The sequence below is a fragment of the Tubulanus polymorphus genome, chromosome 12, assembly GCF_964204645.1.
Source record: "Tubulanus polymorphus chromosome 12, tnTubPoly1.2, whole genome shotgun sequence".
Taxonomy (NCBI): domain Eukaryota; kingdom Metazoa; phylum Nemertea; class Palaeonemertea; order Tubulaniformes; family Tubulanidae; genus Tubulanus; species Tubulanus polymorphus.
The window spans coordinates 8,201,170-8,218,924 of NC_134036.1; positions in this window are offsets into that span (position 1 = coordinate 8,201,170).

Consider the following 17,755-nt stretch of genomic DNA (forward strand, 5'->3'; position numbering starts at 1 on the left):
ATTTGTCAATTGATAACGAAAAACACTATATATTTAGACTCACAGTGAAGTTAAACCCAGCCTAGGTTGCGCTGACTCAAACAATGGTCAATTCTTGACAAAAATTACAGCTGGCACTGATTAACCTATCTGATCTAGCAATCCAGTTTCCAGTACGTTTCCTAATCCGTGATAACTACTATACACTTAAAGCTGCGAATGAAAAATCTATTACTAAACTGGTTAGCAGTAGCCTGATTTATAAATTGTACTTGTGTTTATTATTTGTTCATAATCAGAAGCTGCGAATGAAAAATCTATTACTAAACGGGTGAGCAGTAGCCTGATTTATGAATTGTACTTGTGTGTATTATTTTGTTCATAATAAGAAGCAGATGTTCAAGCAAATACGATATTCGAATCTCATAGAAACACGTCAATCAAAATCAACATATCTATAAAATATGCGCTGAAATGATTGTGATTGTCGTAATACACCGCAATTGCTGTCGCCACACGATTCAAACCGTAAGCAACTTCTTTTTGCTAATGCAATGCGTACGCATCGTTGAAATGTCTAAATGTTTCGATAATTTCTTTTTACGTTTCTCGATTTCAGCTTTATCGCAATATATTCAAGATTACCTTTAAGAAATGCGTACATTCATTGTATTATCGTGTAAGTTTTAAAGTACGGTAGTTTGGGCTTTACGTGTATCGTAACATCTATTATTGCATGTATTTGACGGATTCAAATATCGTTATCAGCATCATTCTTTGAGGGTATGAAACAAACATGATTATCCTAAACGGTTTCGACGACTGGGGTTAATAGAAATCGGTGTAGAAAAATCATAGTATTTCAAATATCATTGCAAATATATTGATATAACGGTTTTATCTGTATATGATTTATATAAAGTGTCTCTCATAATATGTGCAAGTTGGTGCTACATCATAAAAACGTCGTGTATTTGTAATTGCTTGAATTTCCTAACTACCATTTTACATTTTGGGATTTTGTACTGCTTTTAACGCATCAAACTCATAGCGATTTCAGACTGGATTCGCAGCGACCTTCCCCCTTTTTAAATGCCCAAGCTTTGACTTCTAGGGTTCAATTTGAAGTAACGGAAAGTATGATTTAACGGTAAAAAGATATATGTATCTTTAGAAAGAAACTTTCATCAATTAATAGCATCAGTTTTCTAAAGTATACCAAACACTGAGCCACACGAGACTGCTACCTCAATATCAGCTACTGATCGCCCTATGGTCATTATTAGGTTCTATATTTCAGTGATTCTGCTCTTTTTCGTGGCTTATTCGCCAGTTGGAGGTGCTCTAACCCATGGGGCAATCAAAGATGCGTGTAAGGCTGCTGGTGGGTATGGTGTATTCTGTAGAAGAATAGGTTTGGTTAGCGGAGAATGTCATGATATAGGCTTTTGTTACGGAAGATTGTACATGGACCAGCAATTTCAGTTGTTTAATATTGATCCGCAGCAAGATTCCGTAGTAACTAAAGAATGTTCGTAATGATGGTTTTTGTTTACGTTGGTGGTTTCTTTATGGGTATCAGACAGCAAACGATGTGTGCAAGTTGTTGTTTGATGCTTTGATCTACCAGCGCTGACAATAAATCAGCCAGGGGTAAAAATAATTCTTCCTCGGTTCTTGTGCGTCGATATCTGGCAAACATTCAGAATTATTTTTAAAAACTTAAGGATAGACGTAATTGGTTGGGTCGGAACGATGAGGTGCTTTGATAGTGTGGTTTGTGTAGGGATCTCGCTGTTACTTCTTGATACTCCCGACTACTTTCTATAAAAGGAAGAACCGGAAGTATAGGGAGACATGGTTGTTTTGCTTTATCCTGTAGTATTATAGAGTTAGTTAAATTATAAATGAAAATTGGTGTAATAAGTATAGAATGATTTTAGATTTGATAATTAATTACATTGTATTTCTGAATCAAAAGTTTACTATTGTTGATTGGAAAAAGAAACGATGAGTTTGTTCCATAATCTAGGTGAAAACTAAGTTTTGAAAATATATCTAAATTAAGTATCCTGGATGTTAATTCAGGACAAGACCTTTATAATCGCTTAAGTTTTATGGAAGGTTAATTGTGGCAAATATCAATACTAGCTCTCTAAGGTTTCTGTTGGTGTACATGTCTGTTGGTAACTCGTAGAGAATAGCTGCTCTCTCAACGATGATGAGTAGGGAGTGAGTAAATCAAAGCGCGTTATGACAGGAGGGTTGGAAAGAAAAGTTACTTTGGCAAATCAGTTTCTCAAATAATTTTAGATTAGCAAATCATTAAGGCTAATTCTACATGTCCAAAACCGTCATGACAGCTAGGTTGCTGCTCCTTGCCAAAAGTCAAACGGGAGAGTCGGCATTCTAGGAATGTCGATCTTTTCTATAAAAAAGGCCCGCAGTCTTGAGAAAGCAGACTTACCAGGGACGCTCGTTAGAGATACTTGAGGTTTGGGTGGAAATACCAGAATAAAGACGGGTTACCAACAGTAGTGTACAATAGGAATTTGGAGTTAGGAATTGGACTGTGTACTATCTGGAGTTATTACTATCATCAAGGTAAATAAAATCTATATTATTATTATTATATTCAATCAGAATTTCGGCATTTTAGTTTGATTATTTGGGTTTGTGCACGGACACGTTCTCTCGCCAGGGACCGATCTTTACGTTTTTATATTCAACGATTAAGGAGAGGATTGTGACCGGTGTATCATTGGCGCCGAAACCCGGGATATCAATAATCTTCGGTTTACGATAAACTTTTTACATTAAATTGTTTAGTTTTGTTCAAATGGTACATATCTTCGTATGCTCCCACTGTGGTGCGAGGAACGCATTCTCTAAGAAGCGCCGCACTACAACCAACTCAGCATACAAAAAGAAATTGTGGGGGTCGAACCCACCTAATACCAAACCGTTTGAAATTCCGGTCGAGTTTCGGGAACCATTGTGGGATTTGAACCCACTGCCAACTCCGGTCGACCCTGTTGAGACACTGCGGGATTCGAACCCCAGAGGTGCACAGCCATTTGAAATTCCGGTCGAGTTTCGGGAACCATTGTGGGATTTGAACCCACTGCCAACTCCGGTCGACCCTGTTGAGACACTGCGGGATTCGAACCCCAGAGGTGCACAGCCATTTGAAATCCCGGAAGAGTATCGGGAGCCGTTGTGGGATTCGAACCCACTGCTGACTTTGGCCGTATCTGCTGAGCCTTTACGGGATTCTAACCCGACCGACACTCAGCGCGAAGCTTCGATCACCTCGAGGGATTCAAACCCTCTCGAACGCCGGCAAAGGGTAAAGCCAGTGAAAGTGCCCGAGAAATTCGACCCATTTTGGGCACATTTTTTTCGTGATTTTGCAAACCCGGCCGAGTTGTTCTTTGGTGATAAAGACGCTGACGGCTATTTCCTTTGTCCAGTATAGACTAAGGGGGTCTTATAGTACCAGTCAATTGTTAACTTTATGATTGCCTGATTGTTATTTGTGAAAAATATTTGGTGTTGTTTGTGATTGATACATGTCAGCTGGGTTGAGGCGTGGTTACTGTGGGGCAACGGTGTCCAAGACGCCCACGCTTGCCCCAGTCCCCAAGTCTAGTTGGGAGGTACCAGCTCATTTAAGGGAGCCACTGTGGGATTCGAACCCACTTAGCACCAAGGGGACCACTAACAACAGAGCTGCTGAACAGCCACTGTGGGATTCGAACCCACTTAGCATCAAGGGTATTACCAACGACAGAGCTGTTAAACAGCCACTGTTGGATTCAAACCCACTCAGCACAAAGGGTACCAATAACGACGGAGCGGTCGGACAGACTCTGAGGGATTCGAACCCTCCACCCAGCGGGCTTAATACTTATACGTCTACCTGGGATCAGGGGGATTTCAGTTTATGTGCTATCCCTGACCATAACGTATTGTTGGCTGATAAGTCGCGAACATACAGCTACTTTGATTAAATTGGGGTTATTTATTGAAATTATAATAAGCAGTTAAACTCGAATTGTATAATTTTCTTTTTGGTGATTATTATTTGTAAGATAGTACGTTAATGTCGGGGTCGATTACGGTAAGGTGCACAAACAAACGTCGTAGCCCTGGTTATTGGAGTACACTACCCCGAAAAAGGTGGCTCACTACTGTGAGTATAGCACCCGCGACACCTACCATCATAACTACTTCCCCTGGGACCAGTGCTGGGACTCCAACTTCTCAGTCTTCAGACTTTGACTTTTTGGATAGTTGTTTGTATTGTGAGTGCCCAACGTTAGCGGTTTTTCAGGACCAGGTAAATTGTACTTGCTCGTCTTCAGTGACCCCTTCTCCGCCCCTAAGTCCTTCGGGTACGGATTCGAACCGAAATAGCTCGATACGGACTGGTGAACCTATCACACGGCCGCCGTCATCAGCTGGATCAACCGGTTCCAGCGACTCAAGCTTTTCATGCTGTTGTTCGGTGCCGCCTGGTTCACCTATAGGGATTGATCAGTTCGACTCAGAGCAACCGGCAGACCTGTCTGCAACTCGATCTTTAAACAGACCATTAGCAATTGTTACGCCTGTAGCGGGCCAACTGTTGGGCGGACATTTGGGCGAACCTGTCCAAAGTTTTCCAGTAGACCTGTCCTTAGGTGCGTCTGCGGGTGACCAATCGTTGGATCTGTCGCCCAGCGGGGGTATAGGCCGATTTTCAGAAAGTCAGTCTGCCCTTGGCCCTAGCACTTCGTGGATTTTTGAGGAGATTGATGACATTCTTTCGTCATTTTTAAGGGAAGAGATTACGGTGGAGGAGGTTGCCCGTACTTGGGATAACCTACTTTGTTGGGCTGATCGCCAGGATCAGGTTTAGAATTTAAAAGTAGCATCATCGTAGGAATAATAATAATTTGATTACTCTGGTTTAGAAAATGGCAACTAGAAGCGGGACAACATACGGGTCGGACGATGCGGGTGGCTTGCAGGGGCAAACCTCTACAGGAGGAAACCCACAGGGTCACCCCCCAATTAGCAATGACACGGTTTTAGAGGCCCTCTCGGGCTTACGCGAACAGGTGGACACGGCCACCGCGTTTATGAACTTCTCCATGCTCCCGAAATTTACAGGACGAGACAGTCAGTGCGTCTCTGACTGGTTCAGAGGGTTCAATCGTTTGGCCGATCTGAGAGGCTGGGACGAAAATGCCAAAAAGAAACAGTTGTATTGGTTTTTGGCTGGCCCAGCCCTAGTTCTATTCAATGACCTCCGCATTGATCAGGCGACCGATTCGACCGGTACAAAAATTACCACTCCCTGGGAGCATATTGTGCATGCATTTTGCACGCAATTTAGCCCTACCTCGTGGGCCTTGGTCAAGGAGTCGGCCTTGACGACAATGCGACAGGGGGAAACGCAACCGGTCGATAGGTTTGCGGAGGAGATTGATCGGGTGGCCTCAAGTTTGAAGTTCTCGGACCACCAGAAAAAGATGTTATTGATCAATAACTCTCGGCCTGACATTTCAGTCTATCTGTTGTCGCAACGTCCAACGACTTTTAGGGATGCATGGGAGGCAGCCAGAATGGCTGAACATATCGAACAACGAAAGGCCCTGTCGTCTCCCAAGATATCGCAAATTGGGACCGAACCAAATAAGGCGATAGGGGATGTCATGACGGAGCTACGGGACATGTTCCGCCAAATCATGGACACACAAAAGCCTACCCGAACTCAGCGGGATGATAGGGGTACTTATTATAGCGAGAACCGTCCATCACAACGGTCGCAAGATGGGCAGGTGGTGTGCTACCAATGTCACGCCCCCGGTCATTACGCCAGGAATTGTCCAACTTGGCGTTACGACCAACAAAGGTCGCGGGTCTCGCCAAACCGGGACGCATTTCAGCGTGATAATCGCCGTCCCCAAAACTTTGGTAGGGGCCAGTTTCGGTCACAGAATATTGGACGTGGTTCCCAAGGGGCTAATCGAACATTTAGTCAGGGAAACGACCGGGGACCTCATCCTATGGACCGACAAGGGTGGGGTCGCGCAATGAATGGTCAACAGAGCCCTCGCCCGATTCGGCGATAAGGAGTGATTTTTGGTGGGACGACTCATATTCATATCATAGATATGACGATGACAGTCCTGTAATCGACGATTATATTTTTAATGATGTTGATGATTATTTTGAGGACGATAGGGATGATATATTCGACATGTCATTTGATCAGGGCAACATGCTAGCTGACTCATTTTCTCTTTATTTTGAACCTGAGGGGAACTGTAATGTAGATTACTTAGATGAAAATGAACCTATACATTTAAATAAGTTTATTGATTATCACACTCCTTCATGGGGTGCCGATGACGTTTATGACATTCAGGATCGTAACTTTGGGGACAGCTGGAGGGACAATACCCAGTTGTCGTTTGATGGAAATTTTTATATGGATCGGGGATCCAATTTTGAGGACAGCTGGATGAATAATTCCCAGTTGTCGGTTACTAGAGAGCCTATAAAAAGACACAGGAGGGTCACATTTAGCGATCCGGTTGAATTGCAGGAGGTACGTGCGGATATGGCGTGCTCGGGTGACAATATTAGTGTTGATAGGTCACACCCTAGAGGGGTTAATGGTCCGACGGATTCGGCAGAAGATGACCTTTTTAGAGATAAGAAGTCTCAATTGAATTGTCACGAACGCACTCTTGATCAGTATAAGTACCCGGTAACTTCCGAATCAGCGGTACAATGTGACCTAGTGTCAGTGGATTTAAGTAATAACAGTTCACGGTCGGAATGTCGTAATGATCATCATGATACGGAGACTGTCGTATCGAATGTATCGAATCAGGTGTCAACATCGGAAAATAGTTGTCGGTTATTCGGTAATGAAATGTCCATCGTACGGGACGGAGGTCAGGTTGTCCCCACGTCTGAACCAATTATGCCAACAAATGACAATGTTGGAATAGGAGATTCGAACTCCGAGTTTCAACCTACTATTCACTGTCAGGAACAACTTCCGCCTATTACGACGACGTTAGGTGACACGCCAACCAACGACATATGGTCTCTTTCTAGTCAGAATAATCCTGTTGAACAAGAGGTTTATTCCCCGTCGATCATGGCAACTGTCGCTAACCGAGTGACAGGTAGCCATTCGGGGACACCATTAAGTATTTTGATCGACACGGGCGCCGAAATATCTGTATTATCGAACGATTATTTTACGACTCATCCTCAGATATCAAATGGCCCTTTGCAGGTCGGTCAATTCCAATCTGCCCGTGGGGTAGATGGAACTAAATTTGACCTGAGAGGAGTTATTTGTGTGGATTTTGTGTTAGGCAATTTGGAAATTACGCACTCTATGTACGTGGTAGACGGTATCACGTCCGATGTAATTCTTGGAGCTGATTTCTTAGAACAAAACCAGGCAGTTATTGATTATGCAAGAAAGGCCCTTTTGTTACCAGGGGCCGATGCAATTTACTTCAACAATACTGTCAATTTGGGCAAGTCTTCGTCCGTCAAGGTTACGCGAATGACTGTCATTCCCCCCTCATGTGAGGTCATCATAGACGGAAAGTACTCGATTGACAGGACACAAGCATCGGTGGCAGTCTTTGAGCCGGCAAATCAATTAAGGGCACATGATCTTATGAGTGCAAGGTCAGTTGTCGACGTTACGCAATCAGGCATTCCGGTTCGGGTCATGAATCCCACATCACGACATGTCACCCTCTATGAGGATATGTGTCTTGGCCACTTATGGACAGATGGGTGGTCACTTGACCAATCCCTGAAGAATGAAGGGAATTCGGGACAGCTGACCCGACCTCCAGAGGTGTCTGTCACACATGTGGACTACCCTCAGACATCTGCTGACATTGGGATACCGGAAATAGATATGTCAGACTCGGACCTTTCTGTATCACAGAAAGCGGAACTTCTTGAACTAATACGATCGTATCGGGACATTTTTGCACGAACACCGGACGAGCTTGGTAAAACTGACTTAGTCAAACACGTCATTGACACAGGGGACGCGGCCCCAATTCGGAAAAGGCCTTATAGAGCCTCTCCGGCCATGCAAGAAGTTATTGACACGCATGTCAAACAGATGTTAGACATGGGGATAGTACAGCATAGTACTAGCCCATGGGCTGCCCCGGTCGTTCTCGTTCGGAAAAAGAGCCCGGACGGAGATGTCAAGTGGAGATTCTGTGTTGACTATCGGGGATTGAATGCTGTCACCCGTTCAGACTCTTTTCCCCTGCCTAGAATCGATGATCTCTTGGCTCAGGTTGGTCAAGCGGCACCTACATTCTTTAGCTCACTTGATTTTCTGAGTGGCTACTGGCAAGTTGAAGTTGACGAGGCCAGTAGGGATAAGACTGCTTTTATAACACAGTCGTCTCTTTTGGAATTTAAGGTACTCCCATTTGGTCTGAAATCGGCGCCATCTACCTTTCAGCGGTTGACTGGTGGTCTGCTGAGAGACTTGGTTGGGAAATTTTGTCTAGTATATTTGGACGATATTATCTGTTACTCGAATTCTTTTGACGGTCATTTAATTCACCTGGCTCAAATTTTCGATCGATTTCGTGAGTCAGGTCTTCGCCTAAATCCAAAGAAATGTCGGTTTGCTGTCAAAACCATTGACTTCCTTGGGCATCGAATATCTAAGGACGGGATCGCTACTGACCCGGAAAAGGTAGCAGCCGTACAGGAATGGCCTGTCCCCACGACTTTAAAAGAACTACGAAGTTTTCTGGGGTTCACCAATTATTATCGGCGTTTTTGTAAAGGTTACAGCACTATGGCGGCCCCCTTACACCAGTTGACTAAGAAAGGCGTGCCGTATAGATGGGACGCTTCTTGTCAACAGGCTTTCGACACCCTTAAGCAAGCGATGCTCGAAGCCCCAGTATTGGCCTTCCCCATTTATGGGGCATCGCCATTTTTATTATATACTGATGCCTCCGATGAAGGTATCGGCATGGTCCTGGCGCAGGTCCAGGATGGGCAAGAAAGAGCAATTGCATATGCGGGGCGAGGATTGAATAAAGCGGAGAAAAATTATTCTACAACGGACCGTGAACTCTTAGCTGTTGCAGCAGGAGTCAAAAAGTTTGAACCCTACTTACGGGGATATCATTTCGAGATTATCACAGACCACAGTTGCTTACGGTATCTTCAGACCATGAAAACACTTTCGGGTCGTGTTGGCCGTATTGCACTCTACTTAGAGCAATTTGACTACTCCATATCGCATCGTCCAGGCAAGGCAAACGGGAACGCCGATGGGCTCTCTCGTCGCCCGTATCCCATCTCTGATAGTATGGAAGACACTATCGACACGTGTGCTCTCGAGGCTGACAATGAGCGGCCTGTACCCGTCAACATGGGCGAGCTCCAGCGGTCTGATTTACAATTAGTGTGTCTTATAGACTATTTACTTGATGGTACCTTGCCAGATGATGACAAGGAAGCCCGGAGAATTATCTTGCAGTCAGACTACTTCTTTGTTGACGATGATGGAGTTCTTTACCATGTGGACTCTAAAAAGAAAATTGAGGCTGATGGGCCTCGTCAGTTGGTCATACCTAAAAGTATGTATGCGGAAATGTTAGAGGCTGGTCATGATTCAATGACTGGCGGTCACTTGGGTCACAAACGGACCTACGAAACCTTGCGAGCAAGGTATTACTGGCATGGTATGTATCGAGACGTTGAAAATTGGATTAAATCCTGTAAGGACTGTGCGACTAAGAATCAGCCAGGGAAGCCCATTAGGGCCCCGGTTAACCCCATAGCTGTCACAGGGCCGTGGGATAGAGTCTCAATGGATGTATGTGGTCCTTTTCCAACAACGGACTCGGGAAATAAATACATATTGGTCTTTGTCGACTATCTTACAAAGTGGGTTGAAGCTTTTGCTATGACTAATCAAGAAGCCACGACGGTCGCTACGATCTTTTATGAACAAATCATTTGTCGCCATGGAGCGCCCTCTGTTTTGCAGAGCGATCGCGGAACAAATTTCCTGAGTAAATTAGTCAGCGAGGTTTCGCGGCTATGTAATACGCCACGGGCACGGTCCAGTGCGTATAGACCACAAACTCAGGGACAAGTCGAGCACATGAATCTTGTGATTGTCAAGGCTCTGAGCATGTACTGCAATGAACGCCAAACCGATTGGGACGAATACCTTTACCCCATTCTATTTGCATATCGGGTAAGTCCAGCTTCGGATACGTCGCAATACTCGCCATTCTACCTCATGTATGGCCGAGAACCGAGGTTGCCGATGGACGTTGCTTTACTTAATCCGAGGGACGTTTACTTTGATGCAGGAGGCTTTGTCCAAGCAATGTTGCCAAAGTTAAAAGAGGCCAGGAAGTTGGCCAAGGCTAATATCAAAAAGGCGCAGGAGAAGATGAAGGAACGTTTCGACAGGACTGCCGTTCCCCCAAATTTCGCAGTAGGTGATCAAGTGTTGCTATTCACTCCAAAGAAAATAAAGAGGCTTAGTAAGAAATTGCTTCATCAATGGACGGGCCCTTATCGAATTGTCCGACAGATTTCTCCTGTATCTTTCATTTTGGAGAATGAGAGGAATCAAGAGTTGGCCGTCCCAGTACATTGTAATAGAATGAAGCATTTCTTTTCAACGGACATTAGGCCGCTCGAGGACGACATACCTGAGAATCCACCTATTGACAGGGAGGACGGGGATCAACCTGAGGAGGCGCCTGTCCTCGCACCGGATGATCCGGGCGATCAAAATCAGCCTGCGAATCCGGTTGAGCCAATCTATTACGTAGAACGAGTGATTCGTCACAAAAAAGAGAAAGGCATTCTGAAATATCTTATAAAATGGGTTGGCTATGACGATAATGAGAACACGTTTGAGCCAGCCGAAAACCTGCCTCCTGAAATCATTCGAGCCTATTGGGATGACCATGCCGCTAAAGTGAAGCGAAAAACTCGTAAAAATAAGAAGAGACGTCGAGAAAGAGACGACTAGTACGTGGTTTCGAGATTACTGATTCTTGCTATCCCTATTTTTCAGGATGCAAATTGTCGTAATCTTGGTGGCCATATGGTCGTCGGCCTATTGTCTGATGCCCTCGACGGTCTTGAGGCCAAACTATGGTGTCGCCTTTCATCGGATTGGAGGAGTCCATAATGGCGACAGTGCCTGGTTTCACACGTTCGCGATACCATGGCTAGTTGTTAATGACCCCCCGAGTAAAGGCTTGCGGCTACGCTGTTCTCTTGTCCAGCCAGAACTTCGTTCTCACTGCTCCGGCTATTTGGAAATGTTTCGTGAGGCGCATCGCCTACAGTTAGACACGTTGACCCATATCAGGGGACAATTGGCTGATATGAGACAAATGATACCTGATGCTGCAGATACCGACTCACGGAAGAAACGACACGCCAGTGGGCGCAGGGTCAAACGTGCACCACTTTCATTTATCGGATCGATTTCGTCTTCCTTGTTCGGTACTGCTACCGAAGATGAAGTTCAGCAAGTAGAAAATCACGTCGAAAAAGTAGAAAAAATAGTCAAGTTGAATTCGGATCAAATCACCCACATACAGGGGACACTCTCTTCATTTATTAACGCGACTGACAAACGAATCAGTAGCCTGACCTCTGCATACGTGGCCAATTCAAAAGAACTTAAATCAATTCGAACGACACTGCTAAAGCAAAGTGTCGATGCGAGTATGCTAGCATTGGCGTCTGACATGACAATAAGAAATATCATCCTAGTGGAACGACTGACGGCAGTTTCCAGTGAGTGGTTGCAGGGGGTTGAAAAGTTATTGGAGGGATATTTGCCTAGAGCCCTGGTTAATCCAAAAATGGTTTCGAAGGTTCTTGACGATGTGTCCGAAAAATTGAATAGGATGCATTCTGGGTTTTCAATAGCTAATAGGGATGTAGGCTATTATTACATAGTTAAGGATGTGTGCTTTACTAAGACCGATAAATTTGTTTACATATCAATCAAAATCCCCTTGCAATCTGGTCAGACATATTTTGATTTATACTCGGTTGTCTTAATGCCAGTGCCAATAAACGCAACGTCCTATAACACTTCAATGATTGTTGGTACAGCCCCTTATTTTGGCGCTACTAGGGACGGTAGTTACTACACTGAAATGGGTCACGATATATTTGCTACTTGTTATGGAACCGATGTGATGACTTGCCGGCAGCGCGTGTCCATGCGCGAAGCAACCGTAGAATCATGCCTGAGTAGCCTTTTCTTCGATAAACCCTCACAGGTGCTAGCATTATGCCACATGCGGTATGAGGTCCAGGGCCTGGCCGAACTGGCAGTCGACGTGGGGGATGGCTACTTTGTTGTTTCTGGCACTGACGATTTTTGGACTCTCGCCTGTCCTGGCAAGTCACCAAAAGCAATAAAAGCATGTCGTTTTTGTTTGGTAAAAATTGGGTGTGCATGTGCATTGCGTGGATCAAAATTTTTTGTGCCCGGTAGAATTAACAAATGTATTAACCAAGACACGGTGACCATTGCGCACGCTGTTAATTTACCAGTCCTACATAGTTTCTTTTCAAAGAATGTAGTGTCCAACGTTACTGGAGCAACAATGTTCCAGGGAACGCCATACGCACCGCTGCCTAGTCTGGATTTCAAGGCTAATAACTGGTCAAAAGTGGCTGCGGTGGACACTAAATTTAGCATGGATTTCAAAAAGTTAGCGAGAACCGTTCAAACTGACGCTAAACTGTACCGATCGCAAGCAGACGCTTTATTTGATCATTCTGAACCTGTTATTTCGTCTGGAACCGGTACAGGGTGGCTCACTTGGCTCGCTATTGGTCTCTCTGCGGGCAGCATGCTGCTCTCAATATTCGTTTTGCTAAAGTCGCAAGGGTCCTTATCAATTCTGGGAGCAGGACTTCTTCCGACCGCTGAAGCTATGGTGACTGTTCACCCCGCTATCCATGACCTACAACGAGGTGGCTGGAATAATACGGTCATTCGGGAGGTTGTCACAGCCAAGAATGTGCGCGTCGATGTCGTCCTGTTCTTAGTTATTGTAGTAGGTATAGTTATAATTGTGTTCAGACCTTTATTGCGTGCTATGTGCTATAGGTGCCGACACTGTTTGCCTGCACCTTGTTCACCGGGAAAATATCCGGTTAGGCTAGCCATAAGGCTTAAGAATGGAATTCAGACATTGGACTTGCCTCTACTAACATTGTCCGGTTGTGAAACGAGATGTTGTTTCGAGCCTCCAGCTCTTACTAAGGTTGCGTTACGAGTCGTTTGTGGAGTCGCCCGCTTGAACTTAACCTGGCAGGCTAAGCAACTGACTTGTTCGCAAGGGACGATGTATAATCTGCCGACTTCCTGCTCGGTCCCCATACGAGTAAGTCTCTTCACAATGAGACAGCTCGTGTCAGTTCCGAGTAAGGTTGTGGTTGTTGCGGTTTATCGGTCGTTTACTACCGAACTACGAGAAGCGACCCAGCTGACAGTTTCGTCTGTGGAACCCGAGATCGTGGTTATACATGATGAGGCTCGGACTGAGCATGAGCCCGGTATACTGGCACTCACAGCTTCCCCTGGCGGCGATCTGTCGCCACCAGACTATTCGGTGGGGATTCCCAGGAATTCGCTATTGGCTGATGCCAGTAGGCTGTACCCATATCTGTACTGAGGGCAGTATTTGAAAGCTATTTAAGAATAGCTATTCTGAATAAGGGTGCTCGAATGCCCTCATTGGATTTGACGTAAGTATAATTTAGTCAGTAATAAGGTCAGGATGCATATGTCCTGCAAAATTGTCGGAAAGTTGTTATTATATGATGATGAAACACAAATATATTAGGAATAAGTACTATTAAGCCTTTAAGTTATGTGCGATAAAGACAACCATAAAATAAACATAGATTATAGGTTTAACTGTCGTGTTATTGGCCTATCGCCGTAATATCAATAATCTCCAGTGTTTATTATCCGTAGTCTGAGTAGAAGTTGTTAATTGTCAGATAGAAAAGAAAGAGTTATGAAATTTTTATATAATCTCTATGTTTTGTTTTATTGACCTATTCAAGGTACCCGTATCGGATGTGTGGAAATGAGACCGTCGAGATATGACAGCACTTTGATGGAAGAATGCCTTCTTCTGTCAACCGCAATAGATGTCGACGGGTACCCCCCTGATAGTGACCATATGGAGATGGGGACTTGTTGGGAGGTATCCTGAAACTCTATTCGACGCAACTGATAGTTTGAAAAACCAGCAACTGGTATGCTCTGGCCGAGATGGGTGATATTAATTCACCGATTCGTCAATTAACGAGGAAATATACAGCCTACAACAACGATCTAGGGCGTTGCCGTTTCAACGGGATGGAATCATGCTCGATGATAAGTCATGCGATTCTGGCCATTATTAGTGGTGTTTGTCACTCTCGAAGACCTGTTATATACTCACAAACTTAAGTGATGAAGGGTGGAAAAGACACCTGGCCAATGCGATACGAAATATGAAGAAAAGTGATAATTTCCATAGACATTTTAGCGGAGTAAAGCCGAGTGTGTTCAGGATGGCTCCCGTGTAGTTACATTAACATTCGATGGAATGTTGTTCGCTCAAGCCGTAAGATGCGAATACATTACTGTTCCGTTTCTATATTAACTGTGGAGAAAAGACTCCGATATAGTAACCGTAGTACTATAGCGTCTATGAATAGCGAGCAAGTATTCAGCTGAACATAAATGCGTTTTGCCGTACTATCAACGTAGCAGTACGCGCTTCGAGGAACTGCGGTGGATGACGTCATTCGTCCGTCCATGACGTACCTTGTTGTGTCTGGTAGCTATTGCGTCACTTCGCGGTAAATTCTAAAACTCAAACTGTGAACTGTTTTGTGCTTAGCTTTCGACTGTTTATTGTGCGGGGACAGCGGTCTCGAATGAACTTTTTTCCGATTGGGTATCCAGAACTTTAAATGCGGTTTTATGATAAACTGTATCCTGAACTTTAATACGCGGTTGTTGTGTTGAACTTTAAACAGTTACTCGTTGCATGGATTGTTTTTTTTTTTTTTTTTTTGCAATTGATGTTCTTTTTCAGGATCTGTCTAGGGAAGTTTCAGCGCGATTTTCATGAGTCAGTCTAAATTCAAAATTTCGGGACGAAATTTAAACTGGATAGGGAGTGATGATCCGCAGCAAGATTCCGTAGTAACTAAAGAATGTTCGTAATGATGGTTTTTGTTTACGTTGGTGGTTTCTTTATGGGTATCAGACAGCAAACGATGTGTGCAAGTTGTTGTTTGATGCTTTGATCTACCAGCGCTGACAATAAATCAGCCAGGGGTAAAAATAATTCTTCCTCGGTTCTTGTGCGTCGATATCTGGCAAACATTCAGAATTATTTTTAAAAACTTAAGGATAGACGTAATTGGTTGGGTCGGAACGATGAGGTGCTTTGATAGTGTGGTTTGTGTAGGGATCTCGCTGTTACTTCTTGATACTCCCGACTACTTTCTATAAAAGGAAGAACCGGAAGTATAGGGAGACATGGTTGTTTTGCTTTATCCTGTAGTATTATAGAGTTAGTTAAATTATAAATGAAAATTGGTATAATAAGTATAGAATGATTTTAGATTTGATAATTAATTACATTGTATTTCTGAATCAAAAGTTTACTATTGTTGATTGGAAAAAGAAACGATGAGTTTGTTCCATAATCTAGGTGAAAACTAAGTTTTGAAAATATATCTAAATTAAGTATCCTGGATGTTAATTAAGGACAAGACCTTTATAATCGCTTAAGTTTTATGGAAGGTTAATTGTGGCAAATATCAATACTAGCTCTCTAAGGTTTCTGTTGGTGTACATGTCTGTTGGTAACTCGTAGAGAATAGCTGCTCTCTCAACGATGATGAGTAGGGAGTGAGTAAATCAAAGCGCGTTATGACAGGAGGGTTGGAAAGAAAAGTTACTTTGGCAAATCAGTTTCTCAAATAATTTTAGATTAGCAAATCATTAAGGCTAATTCTACATGTCCAAAACCGTCATGACAGCTAGGTTGCTGCTCCTTGCCAAAAGTCAAACGGGAGAGTCGGCATTCTAGGAATGTCGATCTTTTCTATAAAAAAGGCCCGCAGTCTTGAGAAAGCAGACTTACCAGGGACGCTCGTTAGAGATACTTGAGGTTTGGGTGGAAATACCAGAATAAAGACGGGTTACCAACAGTAGTGTACAATAGGAATTTGGAGTTACGAATTGGACTGTGTACTATCTGGAGTTATTACTATCATCAAGGTAAATAAAATCTATATTATTATTATTATATTCAATCAGAATTTCGGCATTTTAGTTTGATTATTTGGGTTTGTGCACGGACACGTTCTCTCGCCAGGGACCGATCTTTACGTTTTTATATTCAACGATTAAGGAGAGGATTGTGACCGGTGTATCAATATGTTCCCAGTGTGGAACTATACTCACGTACCGGTATAGAATATAAATGATTCTCGTGAAATAAAATACCTGTTGTTTGTATTTGAATGTATTGTCACCGTCATCGTTAATTATTGTTCATGATGCAGGACTCAAGCTTACTTCCGGTACTTCCAAAACTAACCGAAAACAAACCATAATGGATCAATCCAAAATGGGCCAGATGAGATTATACCATGAACCCAGGTTTATCTAATGCACTATGAAGTATCAACACGATCCTGTGATATTTCCTTCGTTGGTTAAAAAAAAAAAATTATTGTCGCTAATATGGTTTTTGGGATTATCAAAAATTGAATAGTAATGGAATTGGTCAGCGACTGCCTGATGTCATACGTATTCATATTTTTACCAAACTCGTTCAAATCTAAATACCTCACGTGAACACCATAACATAATTGACAAATACATCGACCGGTTTGTATAGTTTGAAAGAGTTATTTATTACAAGAATAAACCCACTCACAGGCACTCGCCGATGGGCTTGGGATACAGTTGCTGGGGTTTTTGATAGTGTATCTGTGTTTTGAGTGGTTATTCTGCAATAAATCCGAGAAGAAATGTCTTGGTACTGATACGTTTAAAAAGATAATGGCCGCTGGCTCCACACACACACGGCGACCTCACAAAACACTAACAAACTTCGTTTTTCAAACTAAAATCAAAACTTTTATTTTATATGACACTTACTAGTGATATGACAGTTATATATCCTATTATTCCATCCGACTGTGAGACACTATCAATTTGTGAAACGTCTTTAGTAATATAAAAGAAAAGGTAGTTGACGATGCGTGAGCGTATAGGAAAAACTTTACAGGCGTTGAGACGGCAACGCTAGGTCACACGGCACCTGCTACAAGTATTCCCCTTCTATATTCAAATAAAGCGGGATTTCGTTATGACGTCACTCAGCGGTTGAACAACGTTCGGCGACCTAGTGTTGCCGTTTCAGATTGAAAAACGAAGTTTGTTAGTGTTTTGTGAGGTCCTACGTAGGCAATTAATCTATCAACATTGAGACCGCATCTACGAGATCTGTGTATGTTACCATTAATAAACCTATAAATAATTTAATATATGCTGCATCGTAAAATGGATATAAAAACAATGATTTATTTTGACTACACTCTTTCACTGGTCGTATCAGGACGAAACAGAGTAATGTTTTTATTTGGGTTTTTAATGCGTCTCGTGCATCTAAATAGT